The sequence below is a fragment of the Macaca thibetana genome, chromosome 16 (assembly GCF_024542745.1).
Source record: "Macaca thibetana thibetana isolate TM-01 chromosome 16, ASM2454274v1, whole genome shotgun sequence".
NCBI lineage: Eukaryota > Metazoa > Chordata > Mammalia > Primates > Cercopithecidae > Macaca > Macaca thibetana.
In genome coordinates this window covers 27574693-27598994 of record NC_065593.1, presented here as the reverse complement: position 1 = coordinate 27598994, position 24302 = coordinate 27574693, and the positions used below count along the sequence as shown (strand labels likewise).

General features: G+C 39.9%; 1 protein-coding gene across 4 annotated transcripts in view; it reads left to right on the top strand.

The window, feature by feature from the left end:
- The window catches only part of MYO1D (myosin ID), a 382795-nt gene that overhangs the window by 2730 nt on the left and 355763 nt on the right, over positions 1–24302 (top strand). The window contains exon 1 of one of the 4 annotated variants that reach the window (XM_050763784.1): positions 5901–10761. The exons of the other annotated variants lie outside the window; for them this stretch is intronic. The gene's annotated coding sequence lies outside the window, so the exon portion shown is untranslated. Of the gene's footprint in view, positions 1–5900; positions 10762–24302 lie in introns of those variants that run through there. 4 annotated transcript variants of the gene reach the window in all.

Sequence of the window (24302 nt, the reverse complement as noted above, 5' to 3'; positions counted from 1 at the left end):
CAGGAGGATTGTGTCAGTCCAGGAGTTCAAAGCTGCCATAAGCAGCTTTGATCACACCGCTGTACTCCAGCCTGTATAATAGAGCATGACCCTGTCTCTTAGAAGAAAAAGGGGAGAGAGAGAGAGAGAGGGGGAGGGGGGGGAGAGAGAGAGAGAGAGAGAGAGAGAGAAAGGAAGGAAGGAAAGAAAAGAAAAGAGAAAGAAAGGAAAAGAAAGAGAAGATAAAAGCCTTATAAAGCTTAGGTGATTATTTGTCAAGTGATTATATAAATTGTTCTGTAAGTTCAGAAGAGAGAGAGATGCCTTAGATTGACTCCAAAACACCTTATAGAGGAAGAGAGGAGTTGAGCTGAGTTCCAAAGGGTGGGTAAGATTTGTAAAGCTGGACACGTGGCTGGAGAGCATTCCAGGTGGTTTAAGCAGCATGAGCAGGGGTTGGCGGCATGAAAGCTGACTCTGGGTGACAGTGAATAAGCTAAGTTGTTTGGAAGGGAAGGGGTTGGTGTTATGGAGATGTGGGAGGAATCACCAGCTCTCCACATGGCCAGTGGCTAAGGCCCAGGTTTTTAGGTCTACCTTTATACCCAATCTCCACATCATTCAAGATCCTGGGTGTACAGATGTATATGTATTTGTACATATCTCATCTGTGTGTCCTTGATGACTCTGAGAATTGGCTGTGGTTCTCATCATACAGATCAGTGATTATTCGTGACTTACTTATAAATTAAAGTAGTTGGTTCACTGTAGTCATAAACACAGTGCCAGCAAAGGGTAGCACCCTTACCCTCCTCTCAAACTATAAATTCTGGCCCAGACAGAAAGCCGTCCTCTCTTTCCTTTCACTTTGCAGAAGGTGACCAGAAACCCACCACTGCATAATCCAGATGCTATTCTGTGATGCTGAAGTGTTTTTGTCTCCTGGAATATTGGTGGTTGGGCACATGTCTGGTTGTACATAGCTGAAATTGAACGTGTTTGGTCCATTGGTGGATATGGGTATGTGAGTGAAATTCCTATGTGTGCTTATACCTCATGACTCCTGCCCTCCCAAGCTGCAGTTCCTGCTCTTACTCCCCAGTCTGGAATGTCCTGTCCTCCCTTCCCACCTGGCTCTTCTGCAAGGCCTGTTTCCTTCCTTTAAGGCGTGTAATAGTCAAGCATTCAAGGCTGCAGGTGCTTCATGGGTCTGTGTTTTCTCAATAGCAGCACCTAGCGCAATGCTGGGTACAGAGTACCTTCCTTTGTGGCAACTTTTTTTTGAAGAGGGAAAAAAAGTTTCAGTTACTTTTTTTTTTTAAGCTTACGTGGCATTGTCCTTTTAGAATTATCTTCTTCTTTTGCTATTAATCTGGCCTTCTTTTTCCCTCTTGGAGCTAAAGCTTGATTTTTAGACAACTGCCACAATTGACGGAATTTTCTCCTACCATTTTTACTTTAAAAAATTGACCTAGATATGTGTCTGGATGGGGCAAGAGTAAAAGAGTGATGTGGATTAGTGCGAGTTAGGATATCTGAGAAGGAGCTTCAACTTATATTTCTTGCTTTATAACAAAACCTGCTTGTATTGTGAGGGCTCCTTCTTTCCCTCCCAGAAGTCTCTTGTTGGGGGATATTTCTTTTGCCTTTTTGGTGGAGGTGGTGGTGGTAAGTTCCTCATTCCAGTTTCCAAGGATCTCTGCCCAGGAGTAAGACTCCTGTATGAGTCCTGCCTGCTTCCATGGTCAGGAGCAGTTCCTGCCAGCAACCCTGATGACCAGTTGAAGCCCAAACCACAGCATCCCTGTCCTACCATGTTCTGCTTTCTCTGTAGCCACTTCCTTTTTAGATGTGGAGCTCGTTGGTTCCTTTTCTCCTTGCTTGGACCATTCCTATACATGAGTTCTTCCAGCATTAACATCAGCTTTGCATCCTCCCTCTGAAAGTCCTGCCAGGGCAAGCTGCTTGCATCTTCTCAGTGTGCTCCTTACTCTGCACACTCCTCACTCTCAGTTAGCCATGTGCATGAAAGGAAGAATACAGGCTACTGCTCAGGAGTGGACTTGAGCCGTGGACGGTGTCCTTGACAGAAATGCTTTCCATTTTATAGGACAATGAAATATACGTTAGGCTTCCAGAGGTCCAGTTTCTTAACTTGCTTTGTTATTGGTTCCTGTTTTGAGAATAAAGCATCTATTCAGCCTTATATCTTGGCTTCTCAGAAAGTTAATTTTTCCCCCTCTCTTTTCTTAATGGGTTTTGTCTTCCATAAAAGGAATCATTTGAAGCACTGTGCGTGCCAAAGCTCCATGCAACTCCTCATTTTTAACCTAACACAGCATGTATTTTGTACCTTTGCTTAGGCCTGTGATTTTCAGCCTTGTCACTAGTGACATTTTAGACTTTTGTAGGGGCTATCCTGTGTGTTGTAGGATGTTTAGCAGCATCTCTGGCCTCTATTCACCAGATGTCAACAACTCCACTTCTCTTTCGTTTATGACAACCAAAAATGTCTCTAGACATTGACACAAGTCCTTGGAGGAGGGGTTGTGTGTGGGTGGGTGTGTTTGTGCTCACACACATGCAATATTGTCCCTAGCTGCGAGCCACTGACCCTTACTGTTTTCACCCCCTGGAATGTCCTCCTTTCATCATCTCTGCCCTCATTCTCTGCCTGCCATACTCTTACTCATCCTTCAAGACCGGATGTGAGAAATCTTTCCCAATCCCCCAAAACAGGTCAATGTCACGTTCTCATGTGCTCTTAGGATACGTGGACGTTTATTCGTAACGGAGAATTTATCATATTCATAGGTTGCTTCCTCATCAACCTATGGAATCATAATGCTTGGGGGCAATCACCTTTAAGAAAAACAATGTAAATCATGAATGCAGAATTAGATGCAAGGCTTTGGAAGGGGAAGGTGCAAGTGAGTGACTGTGAAGCAAACCTACCTTTAATGCTTTTGTGTTTTCTGTGATGCTACAGAATTTGCCCTCCCCCATGTTTAATACATCTTAAAATGAATTAACTGAGTACTCAAATGTTGGCTCATTGTTCTTCAACCAGTGGAATTCTTTCTTTCTTTTTTTTTTTTTCTTTCGCATACAATCTTCTCAAAATATTGTACTTTAGTAGAACTTAACTGTGTTTTGGGGCAGTGAGTTATAGATTAGAAGAAAGACAGGAAACAGACACACACACACTCACCACACCACCCCTGTATTCTTTCTCTGTGGCTGTTTGGTCGTTTGGAAAATTTGGTGGGACAAAGGGTTTCTCTTGCTTGCCAGGGGAAAAAAAAACCATAGATACCCTGGGTGGTCTTCAAGTAAATGTAAACCTGCCATTGGTTCAGGCCTCTAGTTAGAAATAGCTCTAGTTAGATTTATAGGAGAGGTGAATGGCACACTAAATCTTTTTGGCTTCCATGTGAAATTCTTTGGCAACCTCTTTTGAAGGCCTTTGGAAAAGGACAGTTTGCTCTCTGCCTGTTTTGTACATTGGCTTCATATTGGGACAAAAATGGGAATTTGGGTTTTGGAGCTGCCATTTGGAGTGAATCACCCTGCCGCCTGGTTTCCTTTCCTACTTTGTGACAGAGTTCTGAGACTATTTTTATTCAGGGTCATTTCTTGACCCTGGAGACTTCTGCTGAATTTAGTTCCCAAATAGAGCCAGATGTGGGTGGAATCAAGCACTTAGAAGTTGCTACTGGTTCATTTCCTTGCAGGTTCTGATGGGATCTACTTTTGTTTTTCTTTTTTTTTTAGACAAGGTCTCACTCTGTCACCCAGGCTGGAGTGCGATGGCACAATTATGGTTCACTGTAGCCTTGACTTCCCCAGCTCAAGCAACCCTCCTGCTTCAGCCTTCTGAGTAGCTGGGACACACACCACCAAGCCTAGCTCATCTTTTTTTTTTTTTTTTTTTTTTTTTTTTGTATTTGAGAACTACTTTTACATTAAAGAGATACACTTTGGCTTTTTGCTTAACTTTGAGACAAAAATGTTGAATCTGACATAGGTAGAAATGTGTTTACTTAGTGATCTCCGTGTTAGCTCTATGTGGAGAGCTGTTCGTTGACATTCTCACCTAAGTCTGAGTCAGCTAAGCAAAATGGGCACTATCTCTAGGAGAGGTCCCATTTAAAGAGAATTCTTTAATACCCATTTGTGGTGCTGCCACTGGAACTGGTTTGGGTCGTTGTATTATTGCCCAGCCACTGCCAAGTCGGGGAACTTTACCGTCAGCAGTGGCTCCAACTCCACTGGGTTGATTACCTTTCATGAGCCTCACCGACATGGCCTATAAAAACGCCAACTATATTCATCAATGGGGTCAGAGGGAAACAGCATTTTAAAATATGCATTGTATGTCTCTCCTTTATCATTTATTAGATGCCTTGATTTAGATGACAGTTTTATTTCCTGTAAGAAGCAGGTTTCTTTCAGTTCAACTACAATGTAATTACTGGCTAGATCTCTCTTCTGAGACAGGGCCTCCCTATGTTGCCCAGGCTAGGGTGCAGTGGTGCGATATTGGCTCACTGCAACCTCTGCCTCCCGGGTTCAAGCGATTCTCATGCCTCAGCCTCCCTAATGACTGGGATTACAGGCACGTAGTACCACTCCCAGCTAATTTTTTGTGTGTGTTTTTAGTAGAGATGGGGTTTCGCTCTGTTGGTCAGGCTGGTCTCAAACTCCTGAGCTCAAGTGATCCACCTGCCTCGGCCTTCCAAAGTTCTGAGATTAGAGGCATGAGCCACTGCACCCGGTCAAGATCTCTTGAATAGAACAATGTTTTCCAAACTTTAGTTTTGAGCATTTATGGGAAAAAGAGAAGCAAAAGTATGCTTCCAATAGGGAGTCACAGAAAGAGCACAGGCTCTGAGACTAAGTGACCAAGTTCAAATCTCAGCTTCACTTTTATTCCTGTTAGCATGGGCTTCCCTAAGCCTCATTTCCTTATATGTAAAATGATCACCTTTCAGGGTTATTGAGATGAAATCACATGTGCAGCAAGTGCCTTGTATAGAATTCTCACTCAGCTAATGCTGACTCTCCCTGAATCCTTCCCAAATGGCCTCACCTCCCTACCCTGACCCCATAACTGCTAGAGAACTAGATATTTTCATGTCTTCCGTGTCATTTCTTCCTCCCTCATTAAGACAAATTTGTTTGTTTTGATTTTGTTTGCGGGGGGCAAGGATGAAACTTTGCAATGGCGCAAACTAGGGAATTCACATTACCTAGCAGAGAGTGCAAGAACACCGGAAATAGACAAATCTGGACCTTAATCTTGTCTTTGTTCATCTGCTACCACCTGTGTGACCTTGGACAAGTGACTTAGCTTTTTTGAGCCTCAGTTTTTTCATCTATAAAGATGATGTGTTCTTGTGAAATTATAGCACATTTAAAACATGTGTCAAATACCTATGGTGGTGGCTGAAGCATAGTAGATACTCAGTAGGTGCCCCCTGTCTCTGCTCCTTTCCCTGGTCCAGCCCTGTGCACCAAAAATGCCCTTGCTATTCCCAATTCGCTCTGTAACTACCACCCTATGCATTCTCATAATCACGTTCCCTCCAGGTATCACTATTTAATTTCTGGAAATTGTTTTAAACTCTTTGGAAAATGAAATCTATTCATATTTAAGAGATTTCTAAACTATTTTATTCTGCATGTCACTGTTCTCAGCCTTCACGAAGGTTTGTAACATTTAGGCACTATTGCCAGGTAACAGACTTTAAGTCTAGAGTTGTTTTTTTTTTTAAATCTGTAACTAATTTCTTCATTCATCTCTAGACCCTATATATGTTATTTTTGTGTTATTATTTGTGTTATTATATGTGTTTCATATAATCTCCTGGTATTAAAGCTAGCAACTACTTGAATTCTTTTTTTTTTTTTTTTGAGATGGAGTCTTGCTCTGTCACCCAGGCTGGAGTGCAGTGGTGCGATCTTGGCTTACCGCAACCTCCATCTCCTGGGTTCAAGCAATTCTCCTACCTCAGCCTCCCAAGTAGCTGGGATTACAGGCACCTGCCACCTATGCCCAGCTGATTTTTGCATTTTTAGTAGAGACAGGATTTCACCACGTTGGCCAGGCTGGTCTCCAAATTCTGACCTCAGGTGATCCGCCCGCCTTATCCTCCCAAAGTGTTGGGATTACAGGCATGAGTCACCGTGCCTGGCCAACTACTTGAATTCTTAAAGTGTGCTTAGTGCCGGGTTGGGTACTTTGGTGGGGGTTACTTTTAATAAAGTTACTCTTTGAGAGATAATTTAATTGGGAGTAAGAGATACATTAATAAATGGATCAATATAAAGTGAAATATGATTGAGCTCAAATGAATAGCTCAGACAAGTCTTTTTTTTTTTTTTTTTTTTTTTTTTGAGACAGTCTCACACTGTCACCTGGGCTGGAGTGCAGTGGCACAATCTCAGCTTACTGCAACCTCTGCCTCCTGCGTTCAAGCAATTCTCCTGCCTCAGCCTCCCGAGTAGCTGGGATTACAGGCACCCACCACCACAGTCAGCTAATTTTTGTATTTTTAATAGAGATGGGGTTTCACCATGTTGGCCAGGCTGGTCTCAAACACCTGACCTCATGATTCACCCGTCAGCCTCCCAAGACAATCCATTCTTTTAAGGGCTTCCTACAGAGAAGGAATCATATCACATTTTTAGAAAAGAGAACTGATGACAATATAATTAAGAGCTGTATGTATGTACTATATTAGGAGGGAATTCGGGAAAAGAAAAAATGGCATTGGGAGTAGGTAAAAAATGCCCTATGGAAGAGGTAGAATGTCAGCAGACCCTTGTTGAAGTATTTGGAAACAGCCCTTTCTCCCCCTGCCCTATGGCCTGAGCCATCCTGGCCTTCTTTTCTTCTCTCTCCACTCACTTTAAGCATGCGTGGGCTGGCTGTGCTGCTAGCCAGCCTCCATTGCTCAAAAATATTTCCCCCACATTGTCTGCACTTCTTTCATTCTTGTCTTATGCTGCCCCAAATTCTCCCAACTAGAGATTGAGTTAGGTTGATAAGAATCCTCTTAGAAAGTCAAATACTTCTAATGCAGCACAAGTACATTAGTGTAAATCTGCTCAGTCTGGTTAATTTCTTTCTCATGCCTCAGTGGCATCAGTTAGAATAAGGAATAGAGAATTTCATTTTTGAGAAATAATTTTACAGTATGCTACTGTTCAGGGATATGGCAGACCTGGGATAGAGAACTGAACCCTTGTGGGAAGGGATGAGCAGCATATAGTATAAGGTTAGTTCATTCTTGGGGAGGCAGGTCCTGATGACAGAGAGGGGAGGGTACCTGATGAAAACTTCGCTCAATTAAAAATTGTGTCTGTGGTTTATCTTTGGATCTAGAAGAGGAAGAGGAGTTATTTTTTCTTTTATTTTATGCTCAATTACAGAACTTACAAGACTCAGCACTCAGTGTGTGTGGTGAATACTGTGGCCTTAACATTTGGGTTAAGGGGACATTAGTGAGGAGCCAGGTGCAATGACCCACACCTGTGGTCCCAGCTACTGGGGAGGCTGAGGCAGGAGGATTGCTCAAGCCCATGGATTTGACACTATGATCACACCTGTGAATAGCCACTGCACTCCAGCCTGGGCAATATAGTGATACTTTGTCTGTAAAAACATAAAAATAAAAAGAGAGACACTAGTGAGCCAGACTATGACTCTAATCATGGCTTTCAGCATTTCTTATTGAAATAGAATGGTCTGCTTTTGGAAAGCAGATCATTTTTTAAGAGAAGGGTTCCAGTAAGTGACTTCAGTTGATGGAGAAGGGAATCGAGAACATCTGCTAGTTCCTCTTGGTATTTTGTCCACCTTCCAGGCTCCTCATTGTCCTAGCCTTGTTCCTGAAGATATCCCAGTTTGTATTCCAGGCACAGCTGCTCACATAGGACTAGTTACAGTTATCCCAGAATGGGATTGCCTTTATTTTCCTACATTTCTGCTCCTTGATACACAATATAGAAATGGATTTCACTTTAATGAGTTTAAAGCATTAACTCTAGTAAAGCCATTTTGCTTTAATAAAAATATTGTTTACTCCTGAACATAGATTTTTCAGAAAGAGCCACAGGCCAGTTCAGGGTTCTAAAATAACCTCCAGGGATAGATGGATAAACACACTGGGGAACAAACACAGCTTTCCTTTTATTCCTCCTCTCCTCATGTCTCTCACAGTTATATTGTTAAGTCTTGGGAAAAAACCCATTACCACTTAAGGTTCACATATGCAGTAGAAGCAAATGAATTTATCAAAAAAAAAAAAAAAATGGCTTCATCTAAAACAATGAAGCAAACAAATTTCGCCTCTGACCACAAAGTCGTCTTTGAGTAACTTGTACAATAGAGGACCATCTGTAGCGACGTCGGGTGATCCCAAATGGTTCTAGCTCAGACTGTTGCTTGGAGTCCAATATAAAGTCAAGATAAATTTTATAGTCAATTAAAAAAAAGTCAAACCCCATGGAAAAAAACCCAACAACGTATTTGTTTTGGATAAACCCCATCATTAGTCATATTTCAGCTTTGGGTTTTACAGATATTTAGGTCATTTTAAGTTTATTATAAGAATAGTCCTTGATATTGAGGTTGAGTTAACCTGATTCTACCATCTTATCCCATGTTCCTTCTGATTAAGACAAAAACCTATAAATGACTCAAAAAATCTCTAGAATAGTTTAAATGTCAGTGAGTACAACTATTTTTTTTTGTATTGCATTCAACCTTTCCTATCAGTTTATATTTATGTCCTACCTCTACACTCAAAGTTCTAAGGGCAAGACAAAGTCTTATCTCCCAAGGCTTATTCTGAGGCCTTAAGGACAAAATATTTTCACCTCTATCACGGAATAAACAAATAAATGCATAGTACTTCTGCATCTTTGATTCTTGGCTGAACTATGCATTTACTATATTTTATGTATGCTTTTTAATGTATTCTATTTTATGTGTTTATATAATCTGATTTTTCTGTAGTAACTTCAGTTTTTGGTAATACAGGAAAAATGAAATTACAGTTACTCTTGGAAAAAACCACTAAAATAGATTTTGGGCCTTTGTGAAATGGTAGACGTTTCTCTCCTTTTTTTTTTTTTTTTTTTTCTTCCTCATTTGTAGAACTCAGACATGTGAAGCTTGACATGATACAACAAAGCAGGAAACATTAGTGGCACTGTAATCTTGAGCAGTCTCATGTTGTTGCTTGCCTTAGTCAGTTAACTACATTTTACCATACTACCAAACTTTTCACAACATTGTGATGCCTTTATATAGCTTTGTGTTATTAGTTGAGTGTTTCTAAGGGACATGCTTTTACACAGCAAATCCAGGGACTAAGCTTGTTTAGATTGGTGCTTTTAAAAAAAAAATCTGTATTCTGTGGTGTCCTGGGTCATGGAGGTGCCTGAGGAGCAGTCTTGGATTACAGGTAGAGGTGGAGTAGGGCTTCAGGTCCTGGCACTCTGGTGCTTTTAACAGAGCAGCTCTGCTCCTGCACAGTGGGGTTCCAAGGAATATGTCATTTGGGAAAAAATGCTATCACATTGGAAAAACAGCTTGCAAACAACTGTTTTAGATGATTTTTTTTCCAGAAGGCTTTTATCCTTGGAAACACCAAAAAAAAAGGAAGAAAGAAATGCTTGTAACCAAAATTACTTTAAAAGTGGCAATGTGGTATAAAATAATGAGCAAAGGAAATATTTCAGTTATTCAAAGTTAGACATCACTATGGCTACTTTCTGCGGTACAACTTTAAAAATCTACCTCAGTTCTCTGAGGCTTTAATGGCCCAGTCGTCTTCAAATGAGACTGATTCCTACACTACAAGGTTATTACATCAAATGAGATAATAGCTGGGTTGTTTATTGTTCTTTACACATAGAGGGCACTCAGATGTTTGTGCCTTCTCATTTTTGCTTCCTTAAGCAGAATATAAAGAATGTGATTTAATTCTTTTTCTTAATGACTTAGATAATCATGACTGTAGTTATAAAAGTTGTTTTCATGTCTTTGGTATTTATTGTCATATTTGTAATGTTTTGTTCCACACTAAGTTGATCTAAATTAACTTTTAAAAATACATGGTTCAGTTTCTGTCGTTGCTTTCTGTGTGCCTCTCCGTGAATTCCCTTCCCCCTCTTAATTTACAAAGGTAATCTGCTCTGAGTTTTGGCTGTCAGCGGAGCTCATTAGAAGGGTGTATAAAAAAGGAGTTAATATGTTCTAATGAAGACTGAGGGGTTATCTTGGCTGTATCAGTTGTAGGGCAAGAGTTTTAAGACGTCTGTTTTTTATCTTCTCTGCTGAGAGGTATTTTTTATTGCTTTGCTGTGTTTGGCTGGAAAGGCAAGTAGGCCAAGCTGAGTCCTAAGTAGGTAAGGTGCTACTCTAAAACATATTACTGCCCTTGGTATTTGAATTATTTGTGTGGTTGAACAAACCAAACATGATGAGTGGATTTTTCCACACTGTGTGCAATTTATGACTGCTTGTTGACTTGCGGTAGGCAGCTGCTATTGGCAGAATCTGTTACTGTTTGCATCTCTACCTCTCAGGTTCCTATTTTATCTGAAACGCTTACTGGAAAGAAACCTCTTCTCCAACTTCTTGATTTATCCTAGACTGGGGTTCCCAAATCCAGCCTTGTGTCACGATCACCCAGCTTTTAAAACACGCAGATTCCCTGGACTCCATCTCCTGGAGATGGTGATGTATTAAGCCTCCGTAGTGCCCAGGTGAGTCTCATATGCAGCCAGGCTCGGAGCCCCTGTCCTTGGCTAATGTTTTTTGCTCCACAGTTGTGTTCTGTTAAAACTGCTATGACTGTAATGTGAGCTGACTGACATATTAACAAATGTGTTACAACTTATCCAGATAATCAGTGTTCTCAGTTCTGTTTTGATTATTAAATCAATTTAATCATTTGATAATCACACTTTATTCTTTATCCTTATAACAAGTTTTCCATTTTTTCACCTGATGGTTATGGTTGTCCACTTTTAGCATACTATGTATGTATTTTCTGTCCTCAGATTCTCCATACAAAAATATATAATCCCACCCTCCTTGTTAATACCTTGATTTATTTCCTGTACAATCTTTTCTAGACATATAAAAATGTACATATTCAAAAATTTGGAATCTTCCTGCTTATACAACATATAGCTTTGTAAACTGTTTTTTCACACAGCATAGTATCTTAAATGTTTTTCCATGCCATTAAGATGCCTTTGAAAGTATGATGGCAACCACGTTGTCTTTATTCTTTTCTGGATATGCAGGAGCAACCCAGACAGACATGGTTCTTGTTCTCATGGAGCTGATAAACCAGCAAGGGGAACATACTAAACCAGTAAACAAACAAAAGGATAACTACAAGTAGTAATAAGTGATATGAAGAGAAAGAGCAGAGTTCCCATAGGGGAAATGGAAGTGACGTGTCCAAGTTCGTGGGTGTGTCACAGGGAGGGCACTTTATGGGGAAGATAGCTTTAAGCAAGATCAGAAGGCTGCAGAATGTGTGAGTGTTGGGGGAGAGGTTAGGGGCAGGGGAACACTCAGGGAAGAGAGAGAGAGAAGACAAAGAGACATACTTTTGTTGATTATTTATTTATTGAGACAAGGTCTGACTCTGTTGCCCAGGCTGGAGTGCAGTGGCACAATCTCAGCTCACTGCAACCTCCACCTCCTGGGCTCAAGCTAGTCTCCTACCTCAGCCTCCCAAGTAGCTGGGACTACAGGCATGTACCACCATGCCCAGCTAATTTTTGTATTTTTTGTGGAGACGGGGTTTCACGATGTTGCCCAGGCTGGTCTCAAACTTATGAGCTCAAGTGATCCACACGTGCCTTGGCCTCCCAGTGTTGGAATTACAGGTGTGAGCCATGGCATCTGGCCGAGACATATTTTTAGATAGACTCAATCAGTTTCTGAAACTGAAAGGCATCCAGTGAGGCTGGAGTCTTTGGGCCGAGTAAGGCAGGCAAAGTAGGGGCAGGTGAAGATGGAGCACTCATCAGGGACCACACTTTGCCGAAGGGGCTTGGGACATAAAATCCCAAGATTCAAAACTTAAGTATGTTGGGGAGCAATTGAAGGGCTTTACATCATGGTGACAGCACATTTATAACTATCTGGGCTTTCTTTCATTTAGCTCCTATAATCTCTCTGGTCTGGGAGATGGCAGAATGTTTATTTTTTGTCACATTCGTGAATTGGGTGCAGATTTGGCAATTGCTTTCTATACATTTCCTCTACTAAGAGTAAACACAAATACAGCCCAGACTTGATCTCTATAGTGTAATAGAGTTGTTTCTTGGAGTGAGTAGCCCAAGGGCAGTGTTTTGTTGATTTGAAATAAGTAAATCTTGATAATGACTAATGGGCTACCACTGATTTGGGGGGATTTACTTTTCTTGATTTTATGCTTCAAGCCAGAGAGAAATTCTGAGCCATGAATTCTCTGATGAAGTCTCTTGAGTCATAGAATTTTAATGCCAGAAGGGAATCTTGAGGTTCCTCACTGTTGTATAGATGCATGAAGTTAGAAACATAGAAAGTCAGGACTTTTTACTAGTCTAGTGGCACATTTACTATGGGGGTAAAAGTCTCCTGTCTCCTAGCTTTGTGTTTATTATTCTGTTTTTGCCCTATTCCTGGCTCTGTTGCTTTGCAGTCAAGTAACAACTCTTCAGTTTCCTTTATTATTCTCACTTAAAAGACCTGAACAAGTTGAAACAATGGAAATAATAAGTAAACCTCTAGTTCTCTGTTGAAGGGCAACACTTTAACAATACAAATATAAAATAACATTGTTGTAGGTGTGAGAAAGGTGGACGTCTTAGTAGTCTATGTTATGTGTCACCATTGACCTGGGCTGTGTGAGAGGAAATACAGGGACTTGGAAGTTCCCTAGCTTATCACACCTCTCCTGGAGGGTTGTGTGGTTGCTGGCTTCACTCTGTATCAGTCAGAATGCTGTTGGGGGCAGCTAAAAAGAAAACCGGACCAAACTGGCTTAAACAGAAAAGAAACATGTTATCTCACACAACAAGAAACATGTTATCTCACACAACTGGCCAGTCCCTAAGAACTCTGCCTCCACTTGTCTGTGATCCTTTGGTCCTGCCCTTCTTGTTGTGCTGGTTTCATCCTCAGCTGGTGGAAGGTCGTTGCAACAGTTCTGTGCATCTCACCCAGGCACAGTAATGTCCTGAGGAAGGAGAGTGAGCTGTGTGCTTGTGTTGTGCTCCTTGCTTAGGAAGGCCCCCAGAAGACTTCCTTACATGTCTCATTAGTTAGCATTTGGTCACATGCCCATTATTAAACCTGTCACTGGTAAGAGGAATGTGGTTATCATGATTGAATAGTCAGGCGCTGATGGTAGATTTCACATTTCCTGCAGCATATAGCTCTATGGAAGGGAGTGGATACCTGAACAAAATCAGGCTTCTTTAGGAAAGAAGGAATTTTAGGGGCAGGATAGGATAGTGGATAGGCAACCAAAAGTGTTTCCTCTACAGTTTTACAAGCTATGTAGACAGAATAGGATTTATTCAGAAAAGAATGCTCAATATGATGAGGGTACTTGAAAATACGTCATTTAAGGAATGACTGAAGGAACAAGACAAGATGTGAACACCAACCTCAAATACTTGCATATGAATTGATTATGTTTATTATGGGAGACCCCAAAAGACAGAATTCATGCCAGTGGGTAAAAGTGAAGAGATGTAGATTTATCTTTCTGCTCCTTTTCTTCCTCCTCTTCTCTTCCTCCTGAAGAATTTGGTCCTAAAGCCATTGGGTTGGGGCACAGCATGGTAGGCATCCATCCCAGGGGAAGGGGAGCCACAGGGGCCCAGATTAGAGTTTGGAGCCAAGTTGAGTAAAGAGGGGGCCAATACATGAGGACCTGAGTATGGAGAAAGAGCATCCGTGCTGGCATGGTCTTGGTGACAGCAGTGGGAGATAAGTGATAAACAGGGAGATTGACAAATAAGTAAATATGTTAAGGATAATGGAGTCAGGTTTCTCATGGTCATAAAAGAGAGCTCCAAATATGGAAAGGGGATAAGTACAATCAACCTTTTGTAGCTAGATTGGAATCAGAAGTTTTCAATATACAGCTAGACAGAGGAGTAAATATAAATGTGAATGTGTATCCACGTATATCCATACATCATATATTCCCAATCTCTGTCCATTGTGAGGACCTGGGAGCAGTGATACCTTAATATAATAGCAATGGTTACACCTAGTACCATCCTCCACTGAAAGAAATCAGGGCTCTGTGGAGAAATGGATAATTCCAGGGTTGTGGCAGAGTAAATATTAATACAAGGTGAGCCGGGGGGATCTTGTATCAGAAATCTAGGAAATCCTCAAAGAATGATGAAAAATGTAAAACAGATTCAGAAAGTAGCTTAAGTGAGTACCCACTAGCTAAATCTGGGTCAGTTTAATCATCAAAGTGAAATCGGAAACCATGAGTCCATACTTAACATGAAGTAATAAATAACTTTTGAAGTTTGATGAGGAATGGAATATTTACTTAGTATCTCCCTACAAAATGTTCAATTAATTAATATCAAAGAAAAAAAGATTATTGTTACAGTGGAGAAGCCTGACAGATGCTACCTTAATGAAGTGATCAAAATGAACAATATCAGAAACGGGACAGATCAGAATCATGTACCATGTGATCAGGTGCAATGAGAAAAACACAGCATTACTTCCTCTGTGACATTCCTGCTAAAGATGCATAACCTGAATCTAATCAGAGGAAACACCTAGCAAGCTCAAATTGAAGGCCAGTCTTTAAGTAGCCTGTAACCTTCAAAAATGTTAAATTCCAAGAAAGACTGAGGAAGTATTCTAGAAGCAATAAGAATAACAAGACATAACAACTAAAGGTGAAGCATGATGTTGAACTGTATCCTTTTGCTATAAGGGACATTTATTGGGGCATTTGGTAGAGTTTGAATGGGGTTCAAGAATTAAATCTTAGCAGTATATCATGTGTTAATCTCCTGGTATTGATAGTTGTATTATGGAACTGCTACTTAGACATCAAATGGTTCCCAAAGAAGGTAATGAGTTTCTGGTCATGTGAACTTACTGAAACTGGAGTTAAAAATTCACTCATTAGGTTCTTGTAAAGAGATGTTGTGCATCTGGAATATTGTTCTACATGGCTTCTAAAGTCATATATTCTAAGATTCCAGTTGTCTAAATGGATATTTTAAAGTAATAGTTGAAAATATTAAATGATGTTATGCCTTCAGTTATTGCAAATTAACAATTAACAAATTACCAATCAACAGGTATTACTTAAAGCTTTTTGCTAGAAACTGTGTATACTGAGGACTACATATAATTCATTCCAAGAATAATGATGTAATTGGAGATAAATAGAATGAAAAGATATGTAACCCCCAAAAGTAGCATATAATAAATGCCTGATGATTAGTACCAATATTCTACAGTTCACATGTGGAGGAAATTTCTGAGGAGTCTGAGCTTTGGTGGCTAAGGAAGCCCTTTATCGATTAAGGGATTGGGCTAAATGCTGGAATGTGAATAAGACTTAGCTATGCATGAAGTAAGAATGGCAAGGGAGAGCATTCCATGCAGGGGTGCCTCTGTGAATGGTGTGACATGTTCCGGGACAGTGAGAAGACCAGTCTGACAGGGTTAAAGGATTCTTCTTTTTTTTTTTTTTTTTTTTTTTTTTTTGAGATGGAGTCTTACTCTGTCACCCAGGCTGGAGTGCAATGGTGCAGTTTTGGCTCACTACAAGCTCCGCCTCCTGGGTTCACGCCATTCCCCTGCCTCAGCCTCCCGAGTAGCTGGGACTACAGGCTCCCACCACCACACCTGGCTAATTTGTTATATTTTTAGTAGAGACGGGATTTCACCGTGTTAGCTAGGATGGTCTCGATCTCCTGACCTCCTGATCTGCCCACCTCGTCCTCCCAAAGTGCTGGGATTACAGGCGTGAGCCACCGTGCCCAACCAAAGGATTCTTAAAGGATTGGCTCTGCCTTAAATTCATTACAGCTGGGAAGACAGGATTAGATTCCATAAAATGGAAAACGGGAAGGAAACTAATTATTGGGACAGCTACAAGGCATCATCAGGTGCAGCGTTAGGTGGTTTTCACTCATTAACCTCTTATTATCTATTCAACCCCACAAGATAGGTGTTATACAGGTGTGAAACGTGTTTACAGAGAAAGAAGATGGCTTTGTCAAAGTCACATAACTAATTAAAAAGCAGTTTGAATTTGAAGCCAGACTGACAGGACTTCAAAGTGCTTGACCTTTCTGCTACCCCTGCTTGATACATATGGAAAGGAATAGAGAGCAGTGATATAGACTTGGGGGGAGGGGATGACTATATGTGTAGAATATTGAGAAGAATATTGGAAAAAGGAGGATGTTTCCCAGTACTTGTTCTCATGTTGAGATTGAAGTGCTCATAGAACATGACTCTGAGATTTAGATGATCAAAAATGAGCATAAAATGTAAGGGCCAAGGATTGAACCTTCAAAGAGATCTATATTTAAGGGACAGTCAGAATAATAAGGATCCTAAGAGGAGTCTGAAGAGGAGTGTCCATGGAGGTTGGAAGAAAACAGGAAAGTATGATATCACAGAAGTTGAGAAGAGAGGGGTCAGCAAAGTTGCACACTTGAGAAACGCCAAGGAAGAGAAAGATGAAGAGGTGTCCATTAAGTACAGCATCCAAGAGGGCATTGATGACTTTCATTAAGGTCGTCTCAGTGGAGGGGTAGAGGTGGAAAATAGTTTGTAGTGGGTTAAACAGTCAGTAGGGGTGAAGAACTAGAGACTGAGTGGTGATACTGCTTTCAAGAAGTGTGTTTTAAAGGAAAGGAGAGAAGACCATAGCTATAGGTTTTTGTTTTTCTGCTACTTTTTAAGTCAAGAGAGTTGAGTGTGAATAAGTAATGATGGGAAGGAGGCAGTCGACAGAGAAAGACATTTGAGAGGACAGAGAGTCTTCTGCAAAGGATGAGATATCTGAGGAGATGTGAAGTGCTGGAATCTGGAGCAGCAGACATGAAGAGGATGAAGGCTCCTATGCTTTTTGCTGAAATTGTCCATGTCTCTCCCTCATACAATAGAAGTCTTTGTGTTCCCAGGCAGGGTGGTCTCACTGACCATAGTGTAGCTGCTGTGTGGTCTACACCATTTCAAAAAGAAAAAAAAAAATCATCCAGGAATAGCATCTGCATGCACATTCTGATTGATGGCAACTAAGATACATTTTGTTTAAAGCTGCAAAATTCGGTACCGTCATTATAATGCTGTCATTCTGAAATACCTTCCTTAAAAATGAGAGTAAAAGGAGAACAAGAGAATAAGAATGAATATACTCTCAGCTAATGAAAGCTAGCCCTACAGACTATCATAGCATGGATCCATGAGTTAGCGCCTCAGACAGCCTCATCCAAAGAGCTCTGCGCTGTGCGTTCCAGAGATGAGTATGTTTCATGACATGTATTGTTTACTCTGTTGTGACCTCTTTCTCTCAATTTATTTTGGGTTCTGCAGACCTATTTTGATCTGTAATAGTTGCCAAAGATTTTAAGTGAATGAATGATATTAGGCATGCAAGAAGTAATACTAGACCTGCAGCTACTGCAGTGTAGAAATAAAGGGGGAAATTATTATGTTAGATGTTAAAATGCAATAGGAGTAGGAGTCGAAACCTGGGAAAAAACAAAGGTGACTGTCAACTGTGGGATGGAAAAATAAATTGTATTCATACAATAGAATGCTAGATGACAACAAAATTGAATGAATTACAGCTACATACATCAGCATGAATTAATCTCACAATCATAACATTGAGCAAAAGAAGCCAGACACAAAACAATACCGACTCTATGCTTCCATTTATATAGAATTCAAAAACAAGCAACACTAATCTATGCTGTAAAAAGTCAGGATCATGGTTATTTTTGGAGAAGACAGAGGGGACAGTAATTAGGAGGAGACTAAAGGAGGGTATCTGGGGGTGCAGGGAACAAATCTTCTTGGCACAGGCAGTGGTTATATATACTAAAGATGTGTATATTCTTATGTATGATGGTTGTACTTCAGTAAAAATGTGTTTTTAAAAAAGGCCACAAGGAGCCCTCAAGGAAATCATTGAGGAAACAGTATAAAAATCAGCAAGCAATTAAGGGTTTGTAGCAATCCTTTGACCTTATACATGGCATCATAAACCTCATTGCAGCCAATGGGGAAGAACAAACAATTTTATTGTTAGTTGAAGGTGTATGTCATGACTTCCTTGGATTTGCAGAGACTGCAAGAGTAACCGCCAAATATGGGATGTGTGCATGAGTGTGTGAGTGAAGCTACACTCGCACATGTACACATATACATTTGTATATCATATGTTGGCATCTTCATAGGGACCACAGTACAGCAACTCAATAAAGCGTGCAGATTCAGCCAGTGCCCTCATTCCAGAAAACTCTACTTACAGCTCTCTACTTTCAATTCATGTATTCTGTAGCTATAGTTACGGACTTTATTGTGCCTATTCAACCTTTACCCTGTGTTTATTACGTGTCAAATCACTTTCTAATTTTATTTTGAGTTTCAGATGCCTTTCAAGAATTGCACATTTATGGGATGTTTTTACTCCCATAAATGTTTTTACTGTGTTAACCTGGCCCAGTTGGTCTGTGTACAGGGAGTACAAACTAATTCTGATGTTAGTTTGTCAAATAAAATTAAATCTGTTACCACTGCATAAAGTGTATAATGTATCCCAAAGTGAAGCAAGAATTATTTCTTGATTATTTGTTGTTTGCCATTGGCTTCACCAATGGTTTCTCCCTTTAGCCCAGAAAAAAACTGAAGTTGATTCCTTTAGATGTGCAAGCTTTTCACATTCAGGTTTATTTCAGGTGGAACTTTGCCTTTCTTGGAGGACGGTGACTCACTTGTGAGGAATTTTGAATGGCTAAGTAAGGAAGAGATCTGTTTTTCAGAGTTTCATAAATTTTTACTAGTCTACTCTGCCAGGATCCATTTTTATTCCTTCATATAAGCTCTTATGAGTTAGATCTTAATGATGATTCTGATTAATAAGCTAAAATTCCCCAGGATTACCTATTGCCTATGCTTACAATTAATGTAAAAGAAATTTTCCATGGAGTAAAAAGGTTATTTTATTTTTCTTTAGTTTGGACTGATTCCAGTATGCTGAAATTGTTGATATTGCTAGTAAAAAGAGTATTTGAATTTTCGTTCTATTTTTAGGAAACTAAGATAATTTTTGCCTATATTTGAAATCAGTGGCTATGAAAGGTAACTTTCAAGTGTATACCTAAGAGGAACTAAGAGGTTGGGGGAACGTTCTAATAATTAAGTTTAAAATGTGCATACTTTACATATCACTGCGAGACAGTTATTTGAACCTGAAGCAGGTACCATGCTTCATAATGTTGAATTTACTGTTTGTTTCAATAATTTATTGACAAATTTATTGGGTAAATTTGCCATCTTGCATATATTGATTCTAGAGCATTGGTTCAGATGTGTGGAAAAAAAGATCCATAATTTGTTAATCCATCATGTACTTTTTGTTTGTGAGCCAAATCATTCATTTAAGCAATTAGCAGTTAATTATCCATCAACTGTATGCTAGGTTTTTAGAGATACAAAAATGAATAGAATCCTTTCCTTGTCCCTGTGTAATCCAGGTCTATAGGGAAAGACAGACATAGAAATAATTACAGCAGTGTAATCCATGCTATGATGGAGATATGGATGACATGCCCCAGGAACTCAGAGGAGGATGCATCCAACTATTTCTGGGAGGTAAAGGGAAGCTTCAAAGGAGATGTTTGAACTAAAGGGTGAGCAGGAAGTTGACAAGTTGGCCATAGAATAATAATTCATCAAATCCCATGCTAAAGAGTTTTTATTTTATTATGGGGTGATGGGGAGCCATTGAAGGATTTTAATTAGGGAAATGACTTGATCAGACTTACATTTTAGAAGACTGTGGTGTTAATGAAGGAGATATATAATCACATGACTGAAGCTGGAAGTAGAGAGAACATTTAGGAAATTGTTGAAAGAGTCCAAGTGAGACTAGTGAGAAAGTGGGAAGAGAGACACAGAAGCATGGTTTTCATATCTATTGAGAAGGTAGAATTGATCGGCTTTCATATTTGATTTCTAGTCTGGTTCACCTACTTACCTAAAGTAGGAGTTTGGGGTTGATGGTGCTGTTTACAAAGAGTAGAGATGCAAGAGGAAAGAAAACTTGGAGTGTGGGTTAGAAGGTAAGATAACAGGCAGAGGCTATTGTTCTTGTGAGCCATCACACGGAATTGTCTAGTAGCCAGATGGAAGTACTGTACTGTACAGTTTTGAAGCACAGTAGAGTGGTGTGTAGTCGGGACATAGGTGTTAGAGTCATCTGTATATGATGACATTTGATGCTTTTCAAATATACGAGATTACCTTATTAGATAGAGAATGTATACAGTGAGAAGTGAAGGTAAATACTATCTTTCAAAAAAAGATCTTTTGGACCTCTGATTTGTTTCTCAAAATTGTTTCTTTTTTTAATCTAAATCTATAAATACATGATTCTTGCAGAAAAATTGAAAAATATAGAAATATATAAAGACAATAAGATAATAATATTCACCCATAATTCAATTCTCATTCCCCAAGAAAATCACTGTTAGGAAAAAACTATGCCTGTATTTGCCACATAGTTGAGATGACACTCTACAGACAATTTTGCACCCTATTTACCATTAATTCAAGCATAATATCATATTAGTATTATAAATAATACATCTGTACAAAAATTGTTTCTCTAAGATCACAATTCTTCTTGGTATGGATTCCTAGAAGTAGAATAACTTGGCTACAAGACATAAACAAATGTAAAACTTTACATTTTGTTTGGGCGCAGTGGCTCACGCCTGTAATGCCAGGAATTTGGGAGGCCGAGGTGGGTGGATCACCTGAGGTTAGGAGTTTGAGACCAGCCTGGTCAACATGGTGAAACCCCATCTCTACCAAAATATACAAAAACTAGCCGGGTGTGGTAGCGTGTGCCCATAGTCCCAGCTACTGGGGAGACTGAGTTGAGAGAATCGCTGGAACCTGGGAGGCAGAGGTTGCAGTGAACTGAGATCACACTAGCCTGGGTAACAGAGTGAGACCCTGTCTCAAAAAACAAACAAACAAAAAAGCTTTACATTTCATCAAGTGTTTTTCAAAATGGTCATATCAATTTCTACTTCTGCTGGCGGACAGTTCTAACATTGGAAGATTTTAGGGGAAGAAGAGTCAATAAAAGAAATAAGCTAGAAAGTAATGGTATGAGAGAAACTAACGGAGGAGAGAATTTCTAGAAGAAAACAACAGCAGTAGTAAATGCTGTAGATCAGGGGTCCCAAACCCCAGGCCCTGACCCGTACGGTGGCCTGTTAGGAACCAGGCTGGGCAGCACATCAGGAGGTGAGCAGTGAGCCAGCAAGCAGTACAGCCTGAGCTCCGCCTCCTGTCAGATCAGCAGCATTAGATTTTCAGAGGAGTGCAAACCCTATTGCAAACTGCGCGTGTGAGAGATCTACGGTGCGCAGTCCTTATGAGACTCTAATGCCTGATGATCCGAGGTGGAACAGTTTCACCCTGAAACCACCATTTTGGGTCCATGGAGAAATTGTCTTCCACAGAACCTGCCCCTGGTGCCTAAAAGTTTGGGGGCCGCTGCTGTAGAGAGATCACGTAAGCAAACAATGGAGGAGCCCATTGAGTTTGATGATGGGAGGCCTTGGTAGAATGGTAGGGAGTAAGCCAGGTTACAGTGAACTGAGGAGTAGATGAGGTGGATATGGACAGTTCGGTAGAAGGGCTGCAGAACTGGTGAAAAATATTGTGTTGTTTTTAAAGGTGAAGAGTGTTAGGCATGTTTGTGGGAATTGGAGTTGATCACTGATGGAACAAGATGCTTGAGGAAGTGAGAGAGGATGGGTTCCAGAGCTCTGGGGCTGCCTCTTTTGCAGGCTCAGGAAAAAAGGTGGTTAGGATTAGGGTGGATGTAGGTAAAGTGGCAGGAAGTCGGAGTTGTTTCTGTCTATTGGATTTTATTTTGCTTTGTGAAATAGAAGGCAAGATGTTGGCCGAGAGTGAGGGGAATGGTAGAAACATCAGCTTGAGGTAAGAGTGAATAGGTTTACCTTCTGGTTTGGGAGCTGTTGAAGGACAAGTACAAGGATCACCAGACAGTGCCAGAGGTCCTCCTGATGTTGAACTCCATGGATTTATAGAGTTTCCAGTTGGTCAACCTGAGTTTTTTTTTTTTTTTTTTTAATAGTACTTGGCAGCCTAGGTGCAGGGGAGAAATGAAGTAAACAGTTGGTCATCTGAAAACAAAATATTTTCGTAAGTGCTCTTAACTAACTTAAATTTAAAGTAGGTACAGGGAGGTTCATTCTCCAATAAGAAAAAAGAGACGGAGATTGACTCCCATGGTAAGTAGGTGATCAAGCCCAATCCAAGCCTTGATAAGACTCCATTCCCCTCAAATTCACTAATGCTTGTAGTTAAGTTTTAGAAAACTTGGTATATCCTTATATGGTGTATCTCAAACAAACAAGAAACAGGGTACATAAGAGTGAGTTAGGGAGAAGAAAAAAAATCAGGCAGCATTACTCTACTGTGTTATTCCTGTGCAAAATTACTTGATATTACAGAAGTGGAGTAGTGTTCTAGAGGAAATGCATATCAGAGGAAATGCAGAGTAACAATGAAAGAGAGGCAAATAGAGCACTTACAAAAGTCACTTAGTTTTTGTACTGCTCAGACATTTTTTCCTGAAGAAAACTTACAAAAATTAATATCAAATACAATTTTATTTCAGAATAAAATGGCTGCATTCTTTGATAGGATTGTTGTACCCATGGTGAAAGAGTAATGCAATAGTTGAGGTCTGAGTGTGTGATGTATTGGAGGATGGGCAGTTGTCCATTTAAATATCAGTGGATAACTGTTATTTTAAAAACTTCACATAGTTTGATTCTCTCTCAAAATATTGTAAAGAAATAACTCATTTACGAAACTTACCATCATTGTTTTCTCTTACATGGTCTTGAGTGCCATCAGTTTTAAAGGATGTAAAGAGCCATCTCAAGAACAGTAGCTATTAAACTGGTTTGAAAGTTGCTTGACAATAATGGGAAAAAAAAGTTATTTCCCAAAGGATTGCAGTAAGACTGATGATTTTTATGCCAGTGGAAGGCCAGTTTTTACCACAAAAATTTCCCTGTAACCTTTCATGATTGAAAACATATTACTTGCTATTCAAAAACACAGGCAAATTAGTGAGGAGAGTTTCTAAAAGAAGCTCAAGGGTTAGACATATAATTTGTGGATGACATGTCATGATAGTGAAGTGTATTTCCTTCTGTGTTTTGTTTTAAACTGTAGAAGGGACACAAAAGTCCACAATTTGGGCTTCAAACATATTTTTACAGCTGTAAGATGAAAACACTTAATTTTTAAGAGATTTTGTGTTCCAGTTTTACATGTCTTACTACATGTTTATTTCTAACAATTTATTTCTTCTTATACTTCATAATATATGTTTATGTAACTTTGCATGGGTACGTAAGAATGTTAGGGAGCTTGGCATTGTCTATGAAATAGTCATCTAGGAGCCTCTTTATTACAATGTGGTTTATTCTCTTAAAGCATATACTTTAAGGAACAAATATGAGACATGGGACTACTGCATTGAATGAGCCCAGCTACCTACTATGGCAAGAAGGGCGTGGGACGGGGGACTGTGGTTAGGTAGCAATGGCACCAGTAATTCAAGCTGGAAGTCATCAGGGACTGATACCCCACAGAAACAAGAGTGTTTCCACTTTAAGGAGTGAATCCGTTTTAAATCCAGTGTAAACAACAGAGAGCTAAGGACAGTATGGCAACTCCTCAAGCCCACTAATGGCCTCTGTAACATCCATTCTGAGACTTGACTACCACAGAACTACTTGTTTTCATAAGGAAATGTAAAGAATTAATGTTTTGGTAATGTTTTACATGTACATGATTTAAAATTTCAGAAAAGTTACAGGAATTCCCATGTACTTTTCACCCAGGTTCATCAACTGTTTGACATTTGCTTTATCACTCACCAATATTTGAGAGTAAGTTGCAGACATCCTGCCCCTTTCCCCTAATTCTTCAACGTGAATTTCCT